Here is a 20,738-nt window from a genome sequence, read left to right as displayed (position 1 = left end):
TGTTTTTAAATATGCTTTTCAAGGGGCTTTTACTAGGAATTAAAGCAAATAATTTTTTTTCTATACTACTAGGTACACTCAAAGGTCAGCGCGGCAGGTTAATTTTGGTGCTGCTTCTTTTTTTTTTTTTCCCCTTTCTCAAAATGACAAAAAGTTAGTAGTTCTCTCTTTTTTTTTTTCCTCTGATGTATATTCTATGAGGGACTTAGGGAGTGGTAAGTAGGGTTTGTTAGCTTTCTGGCAGCGTACGCACAAATCTTTTGCTAAAATATTTCCATTATTATTATAATCTGTTTAGCATGACCACTGGAACTGCTCTGATAACTAGTAATACAGTTAACAGTTCTTGCAGCATGCTTAGCTGCCACTGCATTTATCTACAGCAGGGAGCGTAAGAGTGAAAACCCTGATGAAGCCTAATTAGCAGTAGAAGTGGTAGGAAACTTCAGCAGATTTATGCTACAGCAGACATGATAAGCAGTCTGGGGGAAAATAGAGGGTGTAGGATGATGAAACTTCAGAGAGGAGCAGCAAAACTTAGAGAAAGCCTGAAGTGAGGCTTACGCGCTTTCACTTCAATGTCCTGTTGCAAATGTAATCGATTCTCAGGAAAGAGATGCACTTGGGCCTGACACAGGATCCACGGACGCTGTTTGGAACAGAGGGAGGAGGTTGCAGCTCGTTTAAATACAGACGATTTTCCGTGTAAGTGACCCAAGATTGTTCAGAACAGAGGAGAGGCACGGGGCTGGCTTCACGCGTGTGCTTGCACACGTGCACACAAAATACGTATGTACGTATATGTCAAGTGGATTTTTTTCTCGTATTTTATTTTAATTCCAGATAGTCAGGTTTCCTAATTTGCAGAGGAGAGTTACAAAACTTGTCCCCATGAAACTCAGAGTTTCCACTTAAAAATATGAAACGCCACTCTTGTTTTGTAGCATATTTGATGCTATTGTTAGGCCGGTTTGGAAGGACAATAGAAGATGCTTTACTAATTATTGTATTTGCATACGGAGAAGTGTGTCACGGTAGCAGCATGACGTGAGTCTCACTTGTGAGGTAGGTCTGCTCCCCGGGGACCCTCCCTGGGGTTGGTACACACTGTGCGCACTGCATGGCCGCTGTACGGCCTCCGGCGCGGCTCAGGTGGCTCCTTGCCACCGGTGTTCCTGTCCCCGTGCAGGTAGCCATGGGCCGAGCTATCAGCACAGTGACGAGGACGTTCATCTCCGGTACAGATGGTACCCGTGCTGGTCACCGGGACGCAGCGTGAACCTCCTCATGAGAGGAGTGACGATTGCCTTGAGTCCAGGCAGAGGCGAAGCGTAACCGCCGTGTTTGTGTAGTGCTGTAGTGGCTTTGTTGCTCTTAACGTCTAGGCACCATGTCCCCCATCCTCAAAGCTTCTCCTCTGAATTTGACAAATCCCTCTCTCCCTCCAGTACTCCTTGCTCTGCCATCGCAGCAGCCCTGTCCCCAGGAGATGGCCTAGCTCTCTTCCCCAGGCGTCGGCTTTGCTGGCCGCAGGAGGCTCTGACAGGGTTATAGTCCACTTCTCCCCGTGGCTGGAAGCGGCTGCTCCGGTTGGGCATGGAGTTTTTTAAAAGGGAATAGGGCTCAGAGTAACCCGAGTTTCTTGGCTGAAAATATAGCAAACAGTTTACTAAGAATAAAGTCGGGGTGTGTCCGGGAAAACGTGTTCCGTCATCCCCTATTTTCAGTGAGCTGTAAGCAGGCGGTATGGGATAATAACATGCTAAATAACATGAGCTATCATAGGCTTCTGCCCGAGTGGACGAGGTTCCGCCACCTGGGAAACCTGAACATTTTCAGTTTGTGAACAAGCCTTTCTGAAAAAGAGAGTTTTTTGGGAAAAAAAAAAAATCTTTGGAGGATTTGATTGTTTTAAATGATGTATTTTCAAAGTGAGTGCATGGTTGAAGGAAAAAATGGAAAGCAGTGGGAAACTGCCATGGAGAAATTACATCTAGTTTTTAAAGGATGTGATTCTTCCATTTTTCCTCCTCGAATTATCTGCCCTCACGTGAACAGTTCCACCAGATCGGTGTGGGAGGCAGAAAGCACTACTGAATCAGGGCCCACCACACTCTTGAGCTTAGAGCTTTACTGAAGCAAATAAGGATATTTTCCAAAAGAGGAATTGGGACGAATGCTGAAAAAAAAAAAAAAATGTGTGCTGTTGTGCAGCTCATCACGTTAGAGTCCAGACCGAAGGAATGTAAGTCAGTGCCCACACTGGTGTCCACCCTCAGTGAACGTAAAAGACGGGAAAGGGAGCAGTGGTCTAGAAGAGAGCACGTTTGATCTTGCACCGAGTGAATGGCGCAGAGTGTCTGCTCAGGAAAAAATGTCAGCATTTCCCGTGAGAGGAGTAAAGACGAAAAAGTTAATTAGGAGAAGGGTTGGGGAGAAGTGGCCAGCAGCCATGACACTACCAGTTATTTAGCCTCAATATACAGAATATATAGCCAGCAGTATTAATTTAACGTAAACACTGAGAGCTGCAAGCATCCAAAGAAAGGCACAAAAGCCAACACAGAAATGTTTTGATGCCCTTGCCTTTCTCTGTCTGGAAAGCCTGGCTGGGTGACTTGTTAAAATTCTGCATGTCTGGCGTAGCTGCCCACGCCCTTAGTGGCAAGCTGGTGCCAGGTCTCTATCACTTTCTGGTTTCCTTTTCTAAACCTCTGTAATGACATTGCTATATTTTAGTTAATTTTCAGCGTGTGCTCCTATGTTCTGTTTTGCCACGTTAGAAATGGCCGGTGATTTAAATGAGGAGAAAAGCAGTGGGAGCAGTGGGGGAGAAGAGGGGGAATGCACGTAAGCTAGCTGTCTGTTAAAAGAAGGTGAAAAGTCCTGACACACCCGTGTTAGAAGTTCCTGGCTGTGCCCATACGTTGGTCAATTTGATGCAAACAGATACTCGTCGCTATTTTCGGTACAGTCACGCTGTTGGTACGTCTCCGGTGCAGGGCTGGTGCAGTAAGGGGTTCCCTGCCGAGGCACGGCTCTCAGCCCTCGCCGTAGGTCTGCTCGTGGGTCTCCTTGCTCGTCAGAGAGGCTCCAGCCTGTTCGTCCCCAGCACAGGGCCAGGGAGGGCTCCTGGCTGGAAGAGGGACGGAATTTCCTCTCGAGGAGGCAGAATGAGAGAGACATCCTAAAGTACGGGGAGAGATGACATCGCTTTGGGGAGTGTTGTTTTTTGGCAATGTATTTGGTAACTTTCTTTTCCCTTCCAAATCAGGATGTAAGAAGCCAGAAAAAGAAAAGAATTAGCAGAGTGACATGTAGGCTTTTAAAATATCTGCCCACTGTTGGTTCCCAGACTCACCCTCAACAAAGCAACGCTCCTCAGTCACCCTCCTTACCCTTACGGGAACATCTTCTGGGGAAGTACGATGCAGCACAGGTAGAGAAATGACTAAATGCAATTAATGATGTGAGCATGTCAAGACAGTTCCTATTTCTCCCCTCTTTTTTTTTCCTCTCCCTTCTTTTTTATTTTTTTTTAAATATTTCCTCTGTTTTCCCCTTGTTTCTATTTTGTTCCTCCTCCTCTTCCTCCTTCATCCTGCTCAGGCATGTGCACAATCTCTCTCTTTTCCTTCCATTGTGTCTCCCAGATTTTCACCCATGTCTGTCGACACCTGTCCCTGGAGAGGGCCCTCAGCTGATTCCCCTGCTACCCTGCTCCTCCTGCCTTGTTTCCTACGATGTTCTGTTGAACGCGGGAGGCAAAACTGGGAGGCAGGGCAGATGGCAGACGAATGAGCCTGAGTCTGGCCAGCCGGTTCAGAGGACGTGATCACTAGCTGGGCTGGCCACTGTCTCCTGGCATGTGGATGATCACAAAGTTCATCACGGAGCAGAGAAAGCAGATGTCAGGGCTGGGCAATGTAAGTGTGAAAAATCTCCCTCTGGGTTGCTGAGTTCGGTGTTAAGGTCCCTTGCCTTAGTTGCTCCGCAGGTAAATTAGATTGGTGTGTGCTGCTGCGCCTGTTGCACGAGACTGACGTGGACTTTGCAGGTAGTGTGCCTAGATCAGAAATGGATCACCCATCTGCAGTACGTCGCAGACAACGATAGAAATTGCAGGGCATAGAGGGACTGTGTGCTCCCTGTTTTATGGTAAGCGTAGGCAAGCAAGGCTGGGAGTGAAGAATGTAATACACCAGAGTAGGATTTATTAATATGTATTCCACATTTTTATATAGAGTTTTCTAAATAACTGACTGTTTATGTATGTTTTTACACGTTTTTACCATGCAGTTGTAGCAAAATGCCAACCTGACCGAACCGAAAAAGAAAAACTGGAGCAAAAAAAACCCGTCGAGTTTACGGTACTGATTTGTACATTGAACTGTTCTAGTCCATATACTTGCAGGTCACCCACACCTTCAGCTTTAGGCTTTATTAAGAGGTTGAAATACTTGGGTATAGCGTGACATGAAAAAACAGGGTGCCAAGTCACTAAGCTGAAACCGTTTGGGAGCTCTGCTCAGCAGGCTTGCAGTATTAGGGATGTTACGCAGAAGTGTGACCCTAAAAGTCATCGTGAAGGACCTATACCAATGCCTTCTTGAAGCCTCATGTTTTCCTTAAAAAAAAAGAAAAAAGAAAAAAGAAAGAAAGAAGGTTTGTGAGAAGGAACATAAAAATATTTTGTTTTTAAATTAAATTAAAAGAATATTTTATATTTAATGTCAAAAAGCCAAATGCAACTGATTTGTTTTAGTACATGACAGCAAGGGGATAAAATGGCTATGACAGGAAGATAAACAATTGATTTTTTTTCACTGGCCAACCTGAATGAAATACAGCAATAAAGAGCTGATAAAATGGGAAAACAGCATTCCCCCCCCCCTCTTTTTTTAGTGCTTTCTGTTTTTTTTTCTTTAAAGTAAAATTAGTATCAAAACCCATGACATTTTTTACATAATAATTTTAAATTTACACAATAGTTTTAACCTATTACAACAATTATACACAATGCATTTTTAATTTGTTATTTTGTTTTTCTTACTACATATTTGTGAATATACAAGCCTCTGTACACGCATACAAACTATTTTATGGGTGCATGCATGGATGGATGTGTCTGTGCACACGTGAACATATCCACAAATGCATGTGCATGCAATCCATAGAAGAAATAGTAAAGGAAAAATGTGGCCCTTTTATTGATATCTGTAAGTTTTACAAAGAAATTAAAGATGATTTATTAATACACAGTTTTTACTATACACTAAGAAAATTACAGTTCATTTCATAAATATTTACCAACTTTTTGAGGCCCATTCAGTATTAATTATGCTGAAGTACAGAGCAGACAGTTTATCACAGTTTATGGAGTCGAGCACTTCTTTAAAAATTGTTTATTGACCTGTGATTGCCTGCATTTATGCAACTTCAATTCATTTTTTTTTTAACCCCAATTTTAACCATGTAATCAGGGAAATATTTTAAGGCTGTCTGCATTCACCAGCAGTCTGTTGTGATACAAAGCTTTGTATGTTATTTGCAAACCCAGCAGCTATTTCTTGAGTAAAGTAACCACATCCTGATCTAGCAAGGGCTTACCATACCGAGTATAGTGTTTTGTCTTCCAAGCAGTCTCCTAACAGGACTTAGCCTGGCTACAATAGGGCTCCTCACAGCAGTAAGCGCTGCTCAGAGGAGCAGATGCTTGCAGCCTTTTGTCTTGCACTATTGCATCTGAGATTTTTTTTTCCCTTTCTTCTCACAATGTGTAAAAATACCTTGGTCATGTTGAAAATGAAGTTCTTGATGAATTTTTCTTCGCCTTTAATTGTCCAGTCGCCCAAGTGGGATAAAGACCTCAGAGCCCTCCCTGAAGGGTGCTGGTTTCAGTAAGTTTCTATTTGTTGTTATTTTGAACAGTTTCTATAGGATGTAGTTCTTGTGCTGTGTTACTGGTTCTCTATTCACATGCTTAGTAAACCCATTAGCAAAAGATACTCTGGCTTTTTCAATCTGCTGCCCCATAGTACTCCTGCTCCAGGGCAGAGGGACTATTCAAAGGATGAGAGAAGTATCTGGTTTTCTAGGTCCTCTCTGCTCAGATTGTCAAAAGATGAGAATGGGGTATTTTTTATTTTTTAACAACTCTTACTGCCTGGCCTGGCAACTAAACAGAGACCCTCTAAACTTGTATTGCACAAACCATTGGTGCCTTGTTTGTTAGCTTGCTTGCTTATTTCCTTCTCTGATTATTCATAGTCACACTAGGCCTTTCTCAATTTAATGGTATTTAAATCTATACATATAATGCAACTACGAAACTGAGAATGGAGGTCCTGCAGTTCAGCACTCAGTAAACAAAATGTGGCCAAGTATTTCCTTGTGAAGAGGTTTCCCTCTTTCCCAAATGAACAGGAGTGCTGAAACCTTTGTTGCCTGTTTTACTATGCCTTTCTGTATAAAGCTTCATTTACTGTCCTGTATGGTTCATGAGGTTATGGAGGCAGTTCTGTTCCTACAGTGAAGCTATTAGCAAAACTCCTTTAGACTTGTATACAAAAAGTACTGTTTCAATAGTGATAATTTTTTTATTCTGAATTTGTTATTTGACTTCTTCTTTTGAGGCATATTCATCCCTTTCATTTATTGTGTTCAGTTTATATGTACTTATATACAGTAGAAGCATCACGAGTTAGGTATTTTATTTGCTTCCCAAATTTAAGCAGATATTACATGCAAGAAAAGCAATCTCAGAAAAAAAAATCAGGAAAATCTGATGAGATTGAAATAGAGAAAAACATTGTTCTGCATAAAATAAGATTTATTGCATTTTTATCTTAATTTTTTCTCTTCACCTTAATTTGGGTGTTCAGATCTGCAAAAGACCACAAGATCTATCTCCCCCCTTCCCCCACAAATCATCTAACACCCACCAAATACCACTAAACCCACTGGTACTATGTAAGTGTGCCTCTCCTCATATCCCCCATGCTCCGTATGTGAAATTTTAGCTAACACTGTCCCAATTAAATAATGGTCATTGCTTTTCACTCTTAATAAACTAAATCAGTCTCTTGATTCACTCCTGTTAAAGGAATTTCTTGTATTTGAGCTGGTATAGTAAGTAGTACCCTGTATGTGGGGGACTGTGTATGTGGGCATATATGTTATGTGCATTAAAAACCAGGAAAAGTACAGTAACTGAAAATAGTAAATAGAATCAAATGAATCTGTCCTCTGTTTATTTGTTTATGAGGCATTTGGGTAGGTTAATAGAATTTTAAGTTGCTCATGAAAACTGCAGTATAGTTCTCCTATATGGTGAAACAGACATGCTGGAAAGGGATTTCACAAATTTATTACTGTTCCGATGAGCTGCTTTGAAAAGGGGTTTGAACATACATGTTAACAAGGTGCCTACCGGTCGCATGATTTAACCAAGCCCGATTCAAAACCCACTGAAATTAAAGGCAGTTTTTTCACTGAAAAGGAAGGACATTGTATCGGTGCCTCCAGTAGCCTCGTTTATTTGAGGGAAACAGCTGCCATGATTTCTGTGTGTGTGTATGTGTGGACATGTAGCCGTGTATGTTTTATCCATCCATCTATCCGTATACAAAACCCATATGTTTTGTATAGTTCTTACTGTGGCTTTGTGCATGCACTAGGTAGATGTGCGTGAAGTTGTGTATGAGAAGAATTGTGTATCAGTGGTTTCCTCTTCATGTACAAGTATATTTTTTGTGTCAAAGGGTATAGGTGTCATTTAGACTTCAATGGGAAAAAGAGCAGATTAACTTTTGCTGTTTTTTTCCATTTTAATTTGTCCTTGAAGGTCAAAATTATTTTGGTGATCACTTCATGTCATGATTTTTATTTGGAAGCAGACTGTAATGTCTCTGGCACAGGGACTGAGAAGTCATGAACACGTATCTGAAGTGTCTAACACGCCAGAGAAGAAATGGCTTTTTTTTTGTGCGCATAGTGATAAAGCAACTGTGGGCCAAATCCTGCTTACTTTATCGTCCCAATTTTCCTAGTAATGTCCACTTGCTTAGTTACAGAGCTAAAAGTACTGGTTACTTTCACAGGTGGACATTTGAATGTGTATGTATCATAGGCATTACATCAAATAGTTGCTCCTTGATTTTTATTGCCTTTATTTAGTGGCTTGCCTTTCCCTGCCACCTAGGTTAGGAGCCTAACCTCAGCCAAGTAGGTTTGAAATTTTAGGCCATTGTATTTTAACCTTAGGTACAGTTCCCAAACTTAACTTCTATATCAGCTTTAATAGATGTATGCAGAACCTGACAATTCTCGGTATATCTTATTTTTTCGGTTTCCAAAAGGTAACCACCATTAAGTCTAATGGAGTTTCAGAAAAAGACGTCAAGAAGGAAACCAACCAGTTTGATTTCTGTCATTTTTAGCAACTCTGAAGAGTATGGAGTTTGAATAGTGTAATTTCAGTGGAACAAATGAAAGGTCTTGGGTCTACGGTAATTGTGAAAGGTGCAGGTCGTGCTAACTGAGCATGACAATACGTGCCCGTTTGGCTATCCAGACACCAACCTCAGGTGCAGGCGGTGCGTGTGGTTGGTCTCGCACCTCTCAGGCTGTCTGGGTGCAGGGCTGTGGCACCATGTCCCACCGGGCGGCTGGGTGGGAGCAGAGGGGACAGGCACCGTCCTGCCAGGGACACCGGGTCACAGGCCCCTACCCCAGGCTCAGCCTGTTATAACCTCTGGGTCAAGATAAAATGGAACGAGATCGGTCCTGACCTCTCATCACAAATGGTTTTTGACTTTAGAGGGCTCGAGTCTTGCAAACCAAGACTCGCCAAGCCCCTCGGAGCTGCGGTGGCTGATACGAGTCGGCTGAGCCCGCAGCGTGCCTCAGTGCCCGTGGCATCGAGGCTCGTGCAAAAATGAGGCAAACTGGTTGCTAAAAATACGGGAAGGGAACTTGCACACCAGGAAGATACCAAAAATACTTGGAGTCTCTTCTTCAAATCAGAAGTTCTGGATTCATGATGAATGCAGACTTGGCTTCTTATTTGGGAATATCTGTGCTAGCTTTGTTTTATTTGTTCTTAAGTTAGGCAGCATTGTAATGGAGACCTGGAGGATGGTTTAAAACACTTGCTTAAGAAATTCATTTGCCTACTAAAAGTATGCCTTAATGAAACTTTAACTTTATATATGCTTAGTCAAGGGTCCGTTATGTGAGTAAGAGAATGTTTCTGGGGAGGGGAAAAAAAAAAAAAGATAAATCTGTCTGTTAGGCGTGGTACAGATTCCAAGCCCATGTGTGTAAATGCAAATGCACCTCACTTTCCATACCTAATTTGCCATACTCTTGTTTCCGATTAATGAAAAGTATTTATTTAGTGGCCAGAGGAGAAATTAGCACTAGAAATAAGCCATGAATATTATTCCCTTGCATTGCTTGGAAAAAAAAATCCAAATTTACAGTGAAGCAGAAAACAAACAAAAAATTAAAACTTTACTCTGCTTTCCTTGATATAGCTGGTCAGGGGGTTATTGATATAAAGCGCTTAACGATTGCCACAGCTAATAAAACAAGAAGTAATCGCATGTTTAGGTAACAGTCAAACCCATATTGCTCTGTCCCATGAATCTAGTTCTATTGCACGTAAGCAGGATCTAGCCCACTAGCTTCATAAGGGCAATTCAAATGCCTAAAGAAAGCATGTTTTGGCTCAGTCATATGCAAACAAAAGTCTCCTGCAAATTTAGAACCAACAAAGCAGGTTTAGGATGAATTTTTCACATGAATGTAACCTAAAGTAGGAAGGAAAAATAATTCCATTGGGGTAGTAGTGGAAGCTAAATGTTAAACAAGCTTGGATCAGAAAAAAAAATTGTCAGAGCAGCATACTGCCATTTTATCACTCTGTCATCTGTTAATATGAAAGTTATTAAATAAATATGAATATTAAAAATAAATGTTAATCCTCTTTTCATATTTACTCCATAGTAACAGTCATATTTTCCTTCTTTTATTTTAATTTTGACATTAGAAATATAAAAAAATCTTTGCTGTTGAGAACAAAGGATGGAGATTTTTTTTTCCTCCAATTAAAGTACTGATTAACAATTTATTTACTTGTTACTTGTTGTTGACCATCCCAGACATCACTTTTTACTTGATATTTTTCTTGATTTTTCTTTCTGGGCAGTTTATGAAGCAGGTTTTCATTGCTGTATGATTCTAATCCACTATTTCTATGGATATGGCTAATATTTTCTTTAGAAATATCTTGTCTTTCAGATAAGAACTTCCCCTCTGTAACTTTACATTTATATTTCAAATTACTTAATGCTTTATACTAAACTTTTTTTTTTTATTTTGAGGAGTCACCTGTTTGGGACAGTCTTTCTTGCGAGCATGGGGATTCAGGTTTGAGGCTATAAACACTTCTATACGTATGAGTAAGTCTTATTTTGTGAGTAGTCTAAGCCAGCAGGGCTCCTCAAACAAGTACGTGTCTGCAGGCTTGGGACCTGCAGATATTTGGATAAAGGAGGAGAAAGGGAAGAGCTACAGATACTAAGTTTTATTTTTAATTACATATGCTTGCCAGAATCATCAAGAAATATAACACTATATTTCATGAAATTGGCCAGATTGTTCAGGACACATAATACATAAATTAAGCTGTTTGCTTAACTTTATCTTATGATACCAAATTAACTCAAATATCTGATATCTTAATCAAATCTAAGCACTGATTGTAAAAACCTTTGGTCCTGATTTAGATAAACTTACAGCTAACATTCTATCATCTAGAAATCATCTGATTCAATGATACTAGGTTGAGAAATCTGTAAAAACAGGAATCTGTCTAAAAGTGTTGGAGGTCAAAAGGTTTGTTCAAGATGTTATTAGATTATCAGCTTTTTATTTTATATATATACAGGTTGTTCTAGTCACTATTTTTTATTAAGGGTTTTGTGGGGGTTAGTTTTTATTTTCCCTTCACCTCATCCCTTCCAAACTGCAGCCTCAAATTAGAAACTGGCTAAGAACAGCTACATGCCTGGTTCTCAATCCTGTTCTTACTGAATTTAATGGGACTAGTATGAGTTTTAGAGAAGAGGGGTGTGGTATAAAAGCAGAAGGACATAGGTGCACAAAAAGACTATTTGACAACTTGGAGAATATTTCTAACGTAGTCAGAAGCTTGTGGAATGAGAGAAAAGGGGCCCGAGGACATAGCCAATGGTAAATAAGAAGGCCATAAAAATCAGTGTTTCAGAAGCCATATTTACAAGTGTGACAAATACATCTACCTGGGAAATAGCAATTAAGTTTTTAAAAAGTATTTTTTGTACAGTAGCGGAAATTAGGGAAAACTGTGAGGGTCAAATTCTGCTCTCATTAATATTCATATATTGTCTGCTGACATTGAGAGGAAAGATTTTAACATTTCACATCTGACTTGGAACCAAAACAAAAAGACTATTTTCAGATGAATCTGGAGTGACTTTGAGATCAGGGGATCCCAAACTGATCTGCCAATGTATAGAAATACAGTTTCACCAGTCAGTGAGAGCTGTTTTTGTGGAGTCTGACGTGATAGTTCTTTAACTGTTCATAGCAATGATATGTGGAAATTTTGGCTCTTACAAGGAAGAGGGAATTTGCTCGTATGTAGAACTTCATACTACAGGCACCTATCTCAGCTAAAAGGAGCGGCAGCAAATACTCACCATCATTCCTTCTTCAAAATACTTCGTAATGGCTTTGCTCCTCTCTCCTGTAAATAGGAGTAGCCCAAATGAATTGCTAGCTCCTGTGATTAAGGTAGAGCATTGTAAGAAACTGGACTTCCAGGTCCTCCTCCAGGCTCCGCCAGCTTTTCAGAATAGCCCTGGACAAACATCTGATTTCCAAATGGTATGTAGCATTTACATGAGACGCGTTTCAGCAAAATGGAGGCACCCACAGGCAAACACAGTTTGGGGTAGATAAATCCCAGGCAGCTGGTTACTGAATTATGGAGACAGGTGTATGTTCACTTGTTCTGATTTGTTCAGTTCTTTTACAAGTATAGCTTGGTGATCACATCTGAATGGCCAGTTGCCAGTAGGTTCTGAAGGTTCCTGTCTGGAAGAGTCATTTGCTCCCCCTCTGTTCTTTAAAATGACTCAGAAGAGGAAAGAAAGCAGCCTGCTGTGTTGGAAGGCTACGTACAGAGAAAGTTAGAAAGGTTTTGGTGGGTCTTCCCAAACCACACCGACCAGAATTTAACCATGTCCTGGCAGATCTCAGCGGTGTCAACACTTAGTTTTTTCAGCTTTTTTTAGAGGACCCAGATAAGTTGCCTATGATGTTTCTTGGCCCTTTGCTGAAGCATGTGCCTGTGAAATCCCTGATTCTCATTTGTTTTGTGAAACATTTTATTTATGTGGCTGTTGACCGATAGAAATGTCTTTAAAAAAAAAAAGCTGATTTAAAAGTTCTTGTCTCCATACCATCAATCAGGGTCAGCTTCCTGAAGACCAGCAATGGGGATGCCCCTGTTAACTCTCACCAGGCAGAAGAGGGAAAGGAACATCCCTTGGTGCCAGAACTCACTAAGGTGCTTTCCTAGCGTTGTTTTGTGTTCTGCTGCAAGTTTTGAGGGATGCTTCTCCTGCAGTTGGACATTCATAACTTTGTCTCTGGGTTCTCCTTCCCTCCACCCTGAGAAACTTGGAGGTCTTTATAGTCTTGGTGGACCCCTGCTTCCACAAAACTTATGGGAACTGAAATATCATTGCAACCTGTATCCTAGTGTCAGGTCTGACTACGAACTGGTAATGCATTCAAGTCACTGGACACCCTGGCAGTCACTTTCTGTCGTTCTCTTGCACGCACACATACGCACACATAGACATGCACACACACAGCATGATCACAAGCCTTGTTGCCATAGGAAACCAGGCTAAAAACAAGCAAGGTCAGAAGGCATGAGCTCATTGTTTTTCCTTTGCAGCTCCTTTTTTAAAAAAAATCTGCTAGCACGGGCTTTTTGTTCATTAGATCAGATGTGTTCTGGGATTCTAGGTAATGGAAATCATACATACTGTGTGCTAGGCTCTGCTCTGCATGACAGCGGTGGTCGCTGTGGAGTTTGCCTGGTCACCGTCTTTGTCAGGCCTTAGCTCTTTCCCTAGTCCTTCTCTTCTCGATTCAGTGGTCATACTTGGTGCTTTGGCTTGCAGATTTCCTTCCCAGTCCCCCGCTTGTGGCTGAGAACATCCCCCATAATCCCGTGATCTCTCTGACCAGCTGCAGAGTCTTGCCACCTTGGAAGAAGCCCAAACACCTCAGGAGCGAGGGATGTCCTCAGGTGGATTTCAGTGGGCTGGCACTGGTCATGTAACAGCCCAGAGCAGGGTCATCAGCAGTTAAATGCTAAGGAAACCTCTGGCCTGGGCAGGACTAACTCAACCAGTAGCATCTTTGCTTTATCATGAATTTATGCAGTGCGTGATGGCCAAACCTTTATAATACGGAGGTGCTTACGCCGTCCTGCCTTTGTGGATGTGAGGCACAATCCCCCTGTGGGTGAGGTGATGGCCACCGCCCTTCCAGGCTGGTGCCTTGGTGGCAGATGGAGAAGCAATCTCTGCTGTCAGTTTGAGCAGCTGCTCCAAGTGCCACTGCCTGGCAAACCCTCCCGTACTCCCCGCAGACCACGTCCTCTGCAGACCCCCTCAAGAGGGTGGTGTGGGCAGCAGAACTGTCCCTGGGCAGGAGATCAGGCGGGAAACCAGAGGCCCCGGTCTCCAGACATGGCTAACTGTCTTTTATATACTGCTGGGTGCTGGAACTTCTTGCAGGGGTGGTGACTGACAGAGGAAGGTGAGGTTAGTGAAAACAGTGGCAGGGAGCTGCAAAAAACAATAATTAATTTCTCTCCATAGGGGACACGAAAGCCGTACTTTCTGTAGCTGTTCATGGAAAACCCTTGTTTCTTTGGGCCAAGTACAGGAGCACGAATTTATGCTCTTTTGACCAACATGGTTACTTGCAGAGCTTTGTTTGCCCTTTCAGTATGAATTACTGCACTCTTTTCCACCTTCTTCTTCTAGCAAATACAATTACAAAATACAGACCATAAGGGGCAGGAGTTCATCTGGTATGAATATGTAAAACTACTTAATTTAGCAATAAAACATAATACACATCCCTCTATCTATCTAATGTAAATGTTCAATTAAAGGTGTCTTGAAATGGGCGCAGCTATTTGGACATACAGTTATCATGTACGAGTACATCCAATGTCTCACTTTTCTTATGACTGTTTTGGAAGCTCAGGAACTGTGCACCTACTTGGCCAGGACTTCCTGTCCCCATGGCCAGGGTTGGCTTGTTCCGTGCTGGTTATTTTCCACGCCTTTACCCATCTTGCAAGATGCTACTTGCATTTCTGCTTCTCTTCCTGGGTTTGTCATTGCTGCAGAGAGTGCACCTGAAATCACGCAGCAGCGGCCCAAACTGCCTCCATTTTGTTGGGCCTTCCACGAATGCAGGCTCTTCTCAGCAGCAAGGGTTTGGGGAGTGGGAAGTCTGCTACAGTAATGGTAGGAAACTCCAACACTTGGAGTACTTCTGGCCACTACCAAGAGCAAGGAAAACCTTTCAACCACCCGTCTCCCAGCTTCCTGTGAGCCATACTGCTGTCTTTACTGGTTGCATACATGTGTCTTGGGCTGTTCCTGGTGCTGAGCCGTGAAACATTTGTAGTCTGGAAGCTGTGCTGATGTTCTGGTTGATGTTATCGCATGGGCAGAGAAAGGAACCACTAGAATGCAGTTATTTTCAAGAGCCATCTAGGAGATTAAAGTTGCCACAGAGTGTATGCCTATCTCCCTGCATGTCTTTCAAATCCTGGGCACATAGCTTAAAATCCTTAAAGAAAAGGGATCTGGCAGCTCACTGAGAGATATCTCAGAGCTGGCACCATGTATCTTGAAGGCTCACATCACTGGCTGTGTCCATGCTAGTAAATTAAAGACATCCTGGACCATCCTCTGTTATTGAGGTCAACTGGCACAAAGTAGCCAGCATACATGCTATTAAGCTCTCTTGCACTCCAAGACAGGACAGCCATATGCAGGATGTCTTTGGAGAGCAGTCCCTGGCTCCTGGTAGCTCCCGGCCCACACCTGGGAGTCATTTGGGAGAGTGCTCTTTGGCCCCTGCCTCCTCCGTGCCAGGGAGCTTCCAGAAACTGAAAACCAGGTGCCAGTGGTAGTGTCCCTGGCATCAGTTAATTTATTAGAGCAGGTGTAACCAGTGGGCTTGCAGGTGACTGAGCCTTTGTCACAGCAGCAAGATGGAAAGGTCGATCCTTTTTGCAAGGGCTGTGATTCCCACTCTTTTCCAATCCCTTTGTCTTCTCTCTTAAACCTGAGATTTTATTCTGATTAATGCTGGAATGGCTTACTATTTTCAGCTGTTTAATAGTTTGCTGTTGTGATTGTATTTGATTGTGTTTTGAATTTCTGTCTCCCCAAGGATCGGGAAAGGGATTCTATAAATATTATTTGATTTAATTAATAAATGTCAGCTTCTTTCGTAATGTAGTAGGAGAGTGAGGATGTGTACTGGGAGAATGACCGTAAAGGACAGAAAGGCATTTCTGGTTTATTCCTGTGCCACATTCACCGTAGACCCTGTGCCACTGTTGCCAGCAACTCTAATGTCAGTGCAAAGGACATCATCTATTATATAAACCTTTGCTCAAGCCCCCAAGGTATTGAAGGCAGTTAATAAATCACTTAATATCTTCTCAGGTATTTTTTGTAGTTCGTAACTTGCTACCACGTATGATGGAAACCCCATCATACAGAAAGGATGTGCTTGGTCAACAGGTTTTTATTGAGTTGGGCATTCAGATTCTTTCATTCAGATTCTGCTCATTAGCAGAAGAAAATCGTGATTATTTTGTGTCAGTATAATCTTCCAAGGTGCATCTTCTTTCTAACGTGTCCTCTGTAGCCTGATGTAAGCCCTGTTTGAATTTGGCCAGGCGTGTTCATATGGCTTCTGCGCACTGAATCAGACTGTCTGCAGTGGTCTAGGAAGCGTTAGCCAGGGAGAAGTGTTTTTTTTTTTTGCTGGTTATTTGGTTAACTGAGAAGAATGTAAAGTTCTTGTTAATAACATTTTACAAATCTACAGGTAAAAATATAAGTTGAAAGAAAAAGTTTTAATCAGATTATCAGCGTGTCTTGGGGCATATTATCGATGATACAGCACCATGTAGATTCACGGTAGTCTGCTGGGATTGTGTTTACATTCTCAAACTGGTGTCCCTGTGCCCAGAACTGTGTTGGATAAGTAAATAAATGGCTTTGATATTTTTTGCTGTTCTGGGGCATCCTGTTAGACTGATATTTGGGAGGGAGATTCTCTGGGCCAAATGCTGCTTCCTCTACTCTTTGGAGCCAGTCTGCTTATTTCAGTGACCAAGGGAGGCAAACTGGCTTTGTTGTTCGGAAACTAGTTAGAAAGCTGCACTCTACTTTTACTTAGGATCTTCCACTAGTGGGGATGCTACTCTATCCTTACATCAGTGGGAAACCTGTGGGTAGGTCAGAAGACAGGGCACCGAGTTCGCAGCGCTTTAGGATTTGCAAACAAATCAGCCCTTCAGGAGAGAGTGTATGGGGAACCAAACTCAGATGGCATTAAGGAATATTCCGAGGCTGTTTCTTGTCCTGTCATGTGTATATGGGGCTTCTGCGGATAGAAGGAGTCATACATACACGACACTGGAATTATTACTTTCTAAACTAAGAATTTTAGAGTGGTTTTAACAAACGTTCTATTCATCTGTAAAATCTGGAAATGTATTCTGTCAATGGGGGTTAGTACATAAAGATTGATGACTGTTGAAAAAAACTGTGAACTTTTTGTTTGAGTATAACTATTTGTTTGGATGGTAATTGAGAGGCAATTCCTTCACTTTCCACAAACATTCATTAGAGTGATATTCTGTAGAAAAAGTGTCGCATGTAATGATGCATTTATGCATCCATATGAATGCCTGAACTTGAAAGCTGTGTGCAGCTCTTATGGAAGCCTTTGATGGGCTGTAAATTTCCCAACCAAGGGTAAAAATATGATGTCAGGTGACTTGGGTGACCAACAACTCCGTTATAAATACTAATCTATGAATGGTGAATTCCTAAAATACACAAAGCAGTCGTTTCAGTGAATAGCTGTGAGCAATCGCATAGGCAGAAATATGTTGGCAATTACTCATTCAATAATTTGTGAAAAATATGTCTGCTCATTGACATTCTGAAAAAAAAAAAAAAAAGGTGAATCTCCTAAATGCACTACAGGAAATATCTTGTCAGTTAACAACACAAGACACATGACTCCACTTACAAATACTTAACTTCCTGAACTTCTGATATTCCTTATCAGAAGAGGTCTGTCTAGATGTACAGACCCTGCCAGCTCCCCAGGAAGCAGAAACATAACCCCAGAATTGTGACACAGTTTAAAAAAATACCTACGGGGTGGTTTTGTCTCAATCTGAAATTTGCAGCCAACCTGTTTTCTTAAACGAAATTTCAAATTCTTATATTTGGATGGGTTCAAAAAGGGCTGAAACAAAATTCACTTAACCTGAAACCAAGGTTCGCTTCTAAAGGCCATTATGAATGTCTATTAGGGGTCATAGTCAGTATCTGAAAAAGGAGTCGTAAGCAATCATGATTTAAACACGTCTGCTGACCACGTAAGGTCAGAACAGTTTATAGCCAGGCCCCGTAATCTGTGTCACCTTGACGAAGGCCCATACCTGCATCGTAACCTTCTCATGGGCCGTCAGGAATATTGGTTCTCCCATGCTGCTGCTCTCAGACATGCTTTACAGGTTGAATATAAGTTGATTTTCTGTGGCTCTTTCTTTCTTTTATCTCTTGGCTGAAACTCCGAACAGGGAAGGTCATGTTTAAGGGTATATTTTGGGACATGGGTGTGGAAAATGAATTGAGACTGACAGATTCATTTCATGCAGGATATTTCGATAGTGCTCACATCTTGTGGTCCATATGTGCCCACACTGATTTCAGATTGGTGGCTTAGCTGGCAGAGCTACTCCCAAATTCCTTTTTCTCAAGGTTACTTGTATGACTTCAGCCCTAGCTCAATAGTGACCAGACAACAAATCCCGTCACATACAGACATGTAGCCCTTCATTTCTTTCTTTTTTTTTTTAATACAGTTTGTTGACATGATTGCTTAACAGTTTTCCAATTAAAATCCAGTTTTCTAAAGCACTTTATCACTTAAATCATTTCATCCTTTACTAAAATTTCTTTTTTGTTCTCAAGAATGCATTGACTACTGTGCCATAGTCAAACCAATACACTTCCATTATGATTTTCAGGTACATCAGCATTAAAATGAGCTTGTATCATCTGCCAATCTATCAAAATATCCAAAAGCTATTTATGATGTTAAAAAAATTTTGTTTTTTATGTTTTATACAGTTAAAAAGTATGGAGAATTTTGCAAACCCTTCGCATTTGAGGCTATTTAAATGAAAATCCCGCAAAAAACACATTCTGCAATAGGTACCTCACAAATAATTAATTTATTTGTCTGTCAGTTGCTTCTGTCTTACCACAGAAATAATAGTTAAAAGGGGGAACTGTGTGAATTTTTCTAGATTTAGATTTTGTTTAGAAATAAAAGAACTGAAGCTGAATAGAGATATTTCCTTAAACTTTTTCCTAAAATATGGAATGCTTTTGTTTATCTTTTTGGATTTCAGCTTTCCCCTGAATGATTTACTATCCAAAAACAAAACAGGGCTTTTCTAGTACACAGTAATTAAAAAAATGAAAACTAACAAGTACTAGAAAATGAATCTTGTTCGTTGTAGATTGGTGACCTGTACTGCAATGCAGAAAGCAGATGATGACCCTGAAGTCAATGAGACTGAAAAGAGTAACAAAAATTATTACTTGATTACCGAAATTGCAAAGGAATCTGTATTTTGAGGCAGCCATGTGCCTTTAAGCATATAATGATTCAACTTCTTTTTTTAAGCACTCAGTGATGAGACTGAATTAAGCATTCCCAGCAACTCTGGTAACGTTGATGTAGCCGCCTGAAATATCCAACCTTTTGTCCCAGCCATTCTCTCTGCATTGCGTGCATTAGTACACCTAGCCTTGTTATCAAGTGTCTGTCATGTTCTGGCCCCCATTCTTTTTTCAGTAAATGGGAATTACAGTATAGATTTTTGTGAGAACAGGGTCTGGTCCTCTTTCTCAGGATTTCTTTCCTCAGGAAAACAATAACTTTGCACAATGTCTGATTGGTTTGAGGGTTTGTTTATGGTAACTACTTGAGTTCAACAGTGTTTTTGTATTTTCTTTTATTGTTGCTAATTTGAATTTATTTTAAAAAGGGGAATTAAATTACCCAGACAGGAAGATGTTGATGCAAATTTCCTAACTGCTAAGATAATAAGATTGAAATTAGAGCATGTACATATCTTCAAGAAGCATCAAAAATACATAACTACAATTTAGGGACCTTAGAAGGATTTCAGTTTTAACAGAAATGTGATTCCTTGACTTGCTTAGTTCAAGTCTGCTTTTTAAGTGCCATGGCCAAAACTGAAAAGCGCTGTGCTTCCTCAGTGATTCAGCAGGATTGTGTTGAACCCTTACCGAAAACAACATCCTACAACAAATTTCTCTCCATTTTCTCTAGGTGATCTCAAAGACTCCTCAAACCACGCACTGAGAGAATTAGGCTTTACAGCCCATTCCACCATACATCTTATTTATCGTTTTATCTGGAAATTTTTTGTGGGGGTGTTCAAACAAAATTTTGTGCTATGGAAGAGTTGTAACAGGTACTACCATACTCACACACACGCATGCAAATACTTTACGTATCAGGAAGCCTAAAGTCCATCCCTGAGACTAGCACTTTTTCACCAATCTAATGCTACAAAAAAATATAGTACATCTATTATTTATTACTCCTTTTGTGCACAGCCAACAGTGCATATTCAACCTAAAGGATCTCACAGCACTTTACAAATGACATGTGTACAGGAATTCCTTCCACACTGAAATGCCCAGGCTTAGAGGGTGGGCTGCAGCCAAGAAAATAATCAGCTTATAGCACACTGCATAATGTTGTGTGAACTACACAATGTGTGTAAGGATAATTCTGGCCAAGGGCATATCAGACAGTACATCTCACAAGTGCATCCTGCTGGAAAAAGACTAATATTTAAAAGCCATAATAAAAAGAAAACCAAAAACAAAAACATTGTTCCTTAACAGTCAATATGACCCATCAAGTTTTCTTTTTATTTAAGTATGTGTATATATATATTTGTATGCATGTAAGTACAATTAAAGTGATGATTTATCATTGGCATCCCTAAAACTTCTTTGTTTTCACAAATAATTTCCTTTAAACACCAGGTTTCAGTAACTGATGGGAGCTGGAAGAAACTTGCCTTACACATCTGAGAGGAAAGTGTATGTCTATATTGACTCATGATATTGACTTAAAGCTAAAGTTACCAGGCCATACACAGACTGTCTAGTATAACTGTGCTAGACAGGGTATGTGCATTTATTTTCAAAATGTTACAGTACCTACTGCCTGGTTCCTCATCACCTGTATAGTGATGCCAGCTTGGAGATCCTCACACATTT

The sequence above is a fragment of the Cygnus atratus genome, chromosome 5 (assembly GCF_013377495.2).
Source record: "Cygnus atratus isolate AKBS03 ecotype Queensland, Australia chromosome 5, CAtr_DNAZoo_HiC_assembly, whole genome shotgun sequence".
Classification (NCBI taxonomy): Eukaryota; Metazoa; Chordata; class Aves; order Anseriformes; family Anatidae; genus Cygnus; species Cygnus atratus.
The sequence above is the reverse complement of the archived record's forward strand: the minus strand, read 5'-3'. Positions refer to the sequence as shown.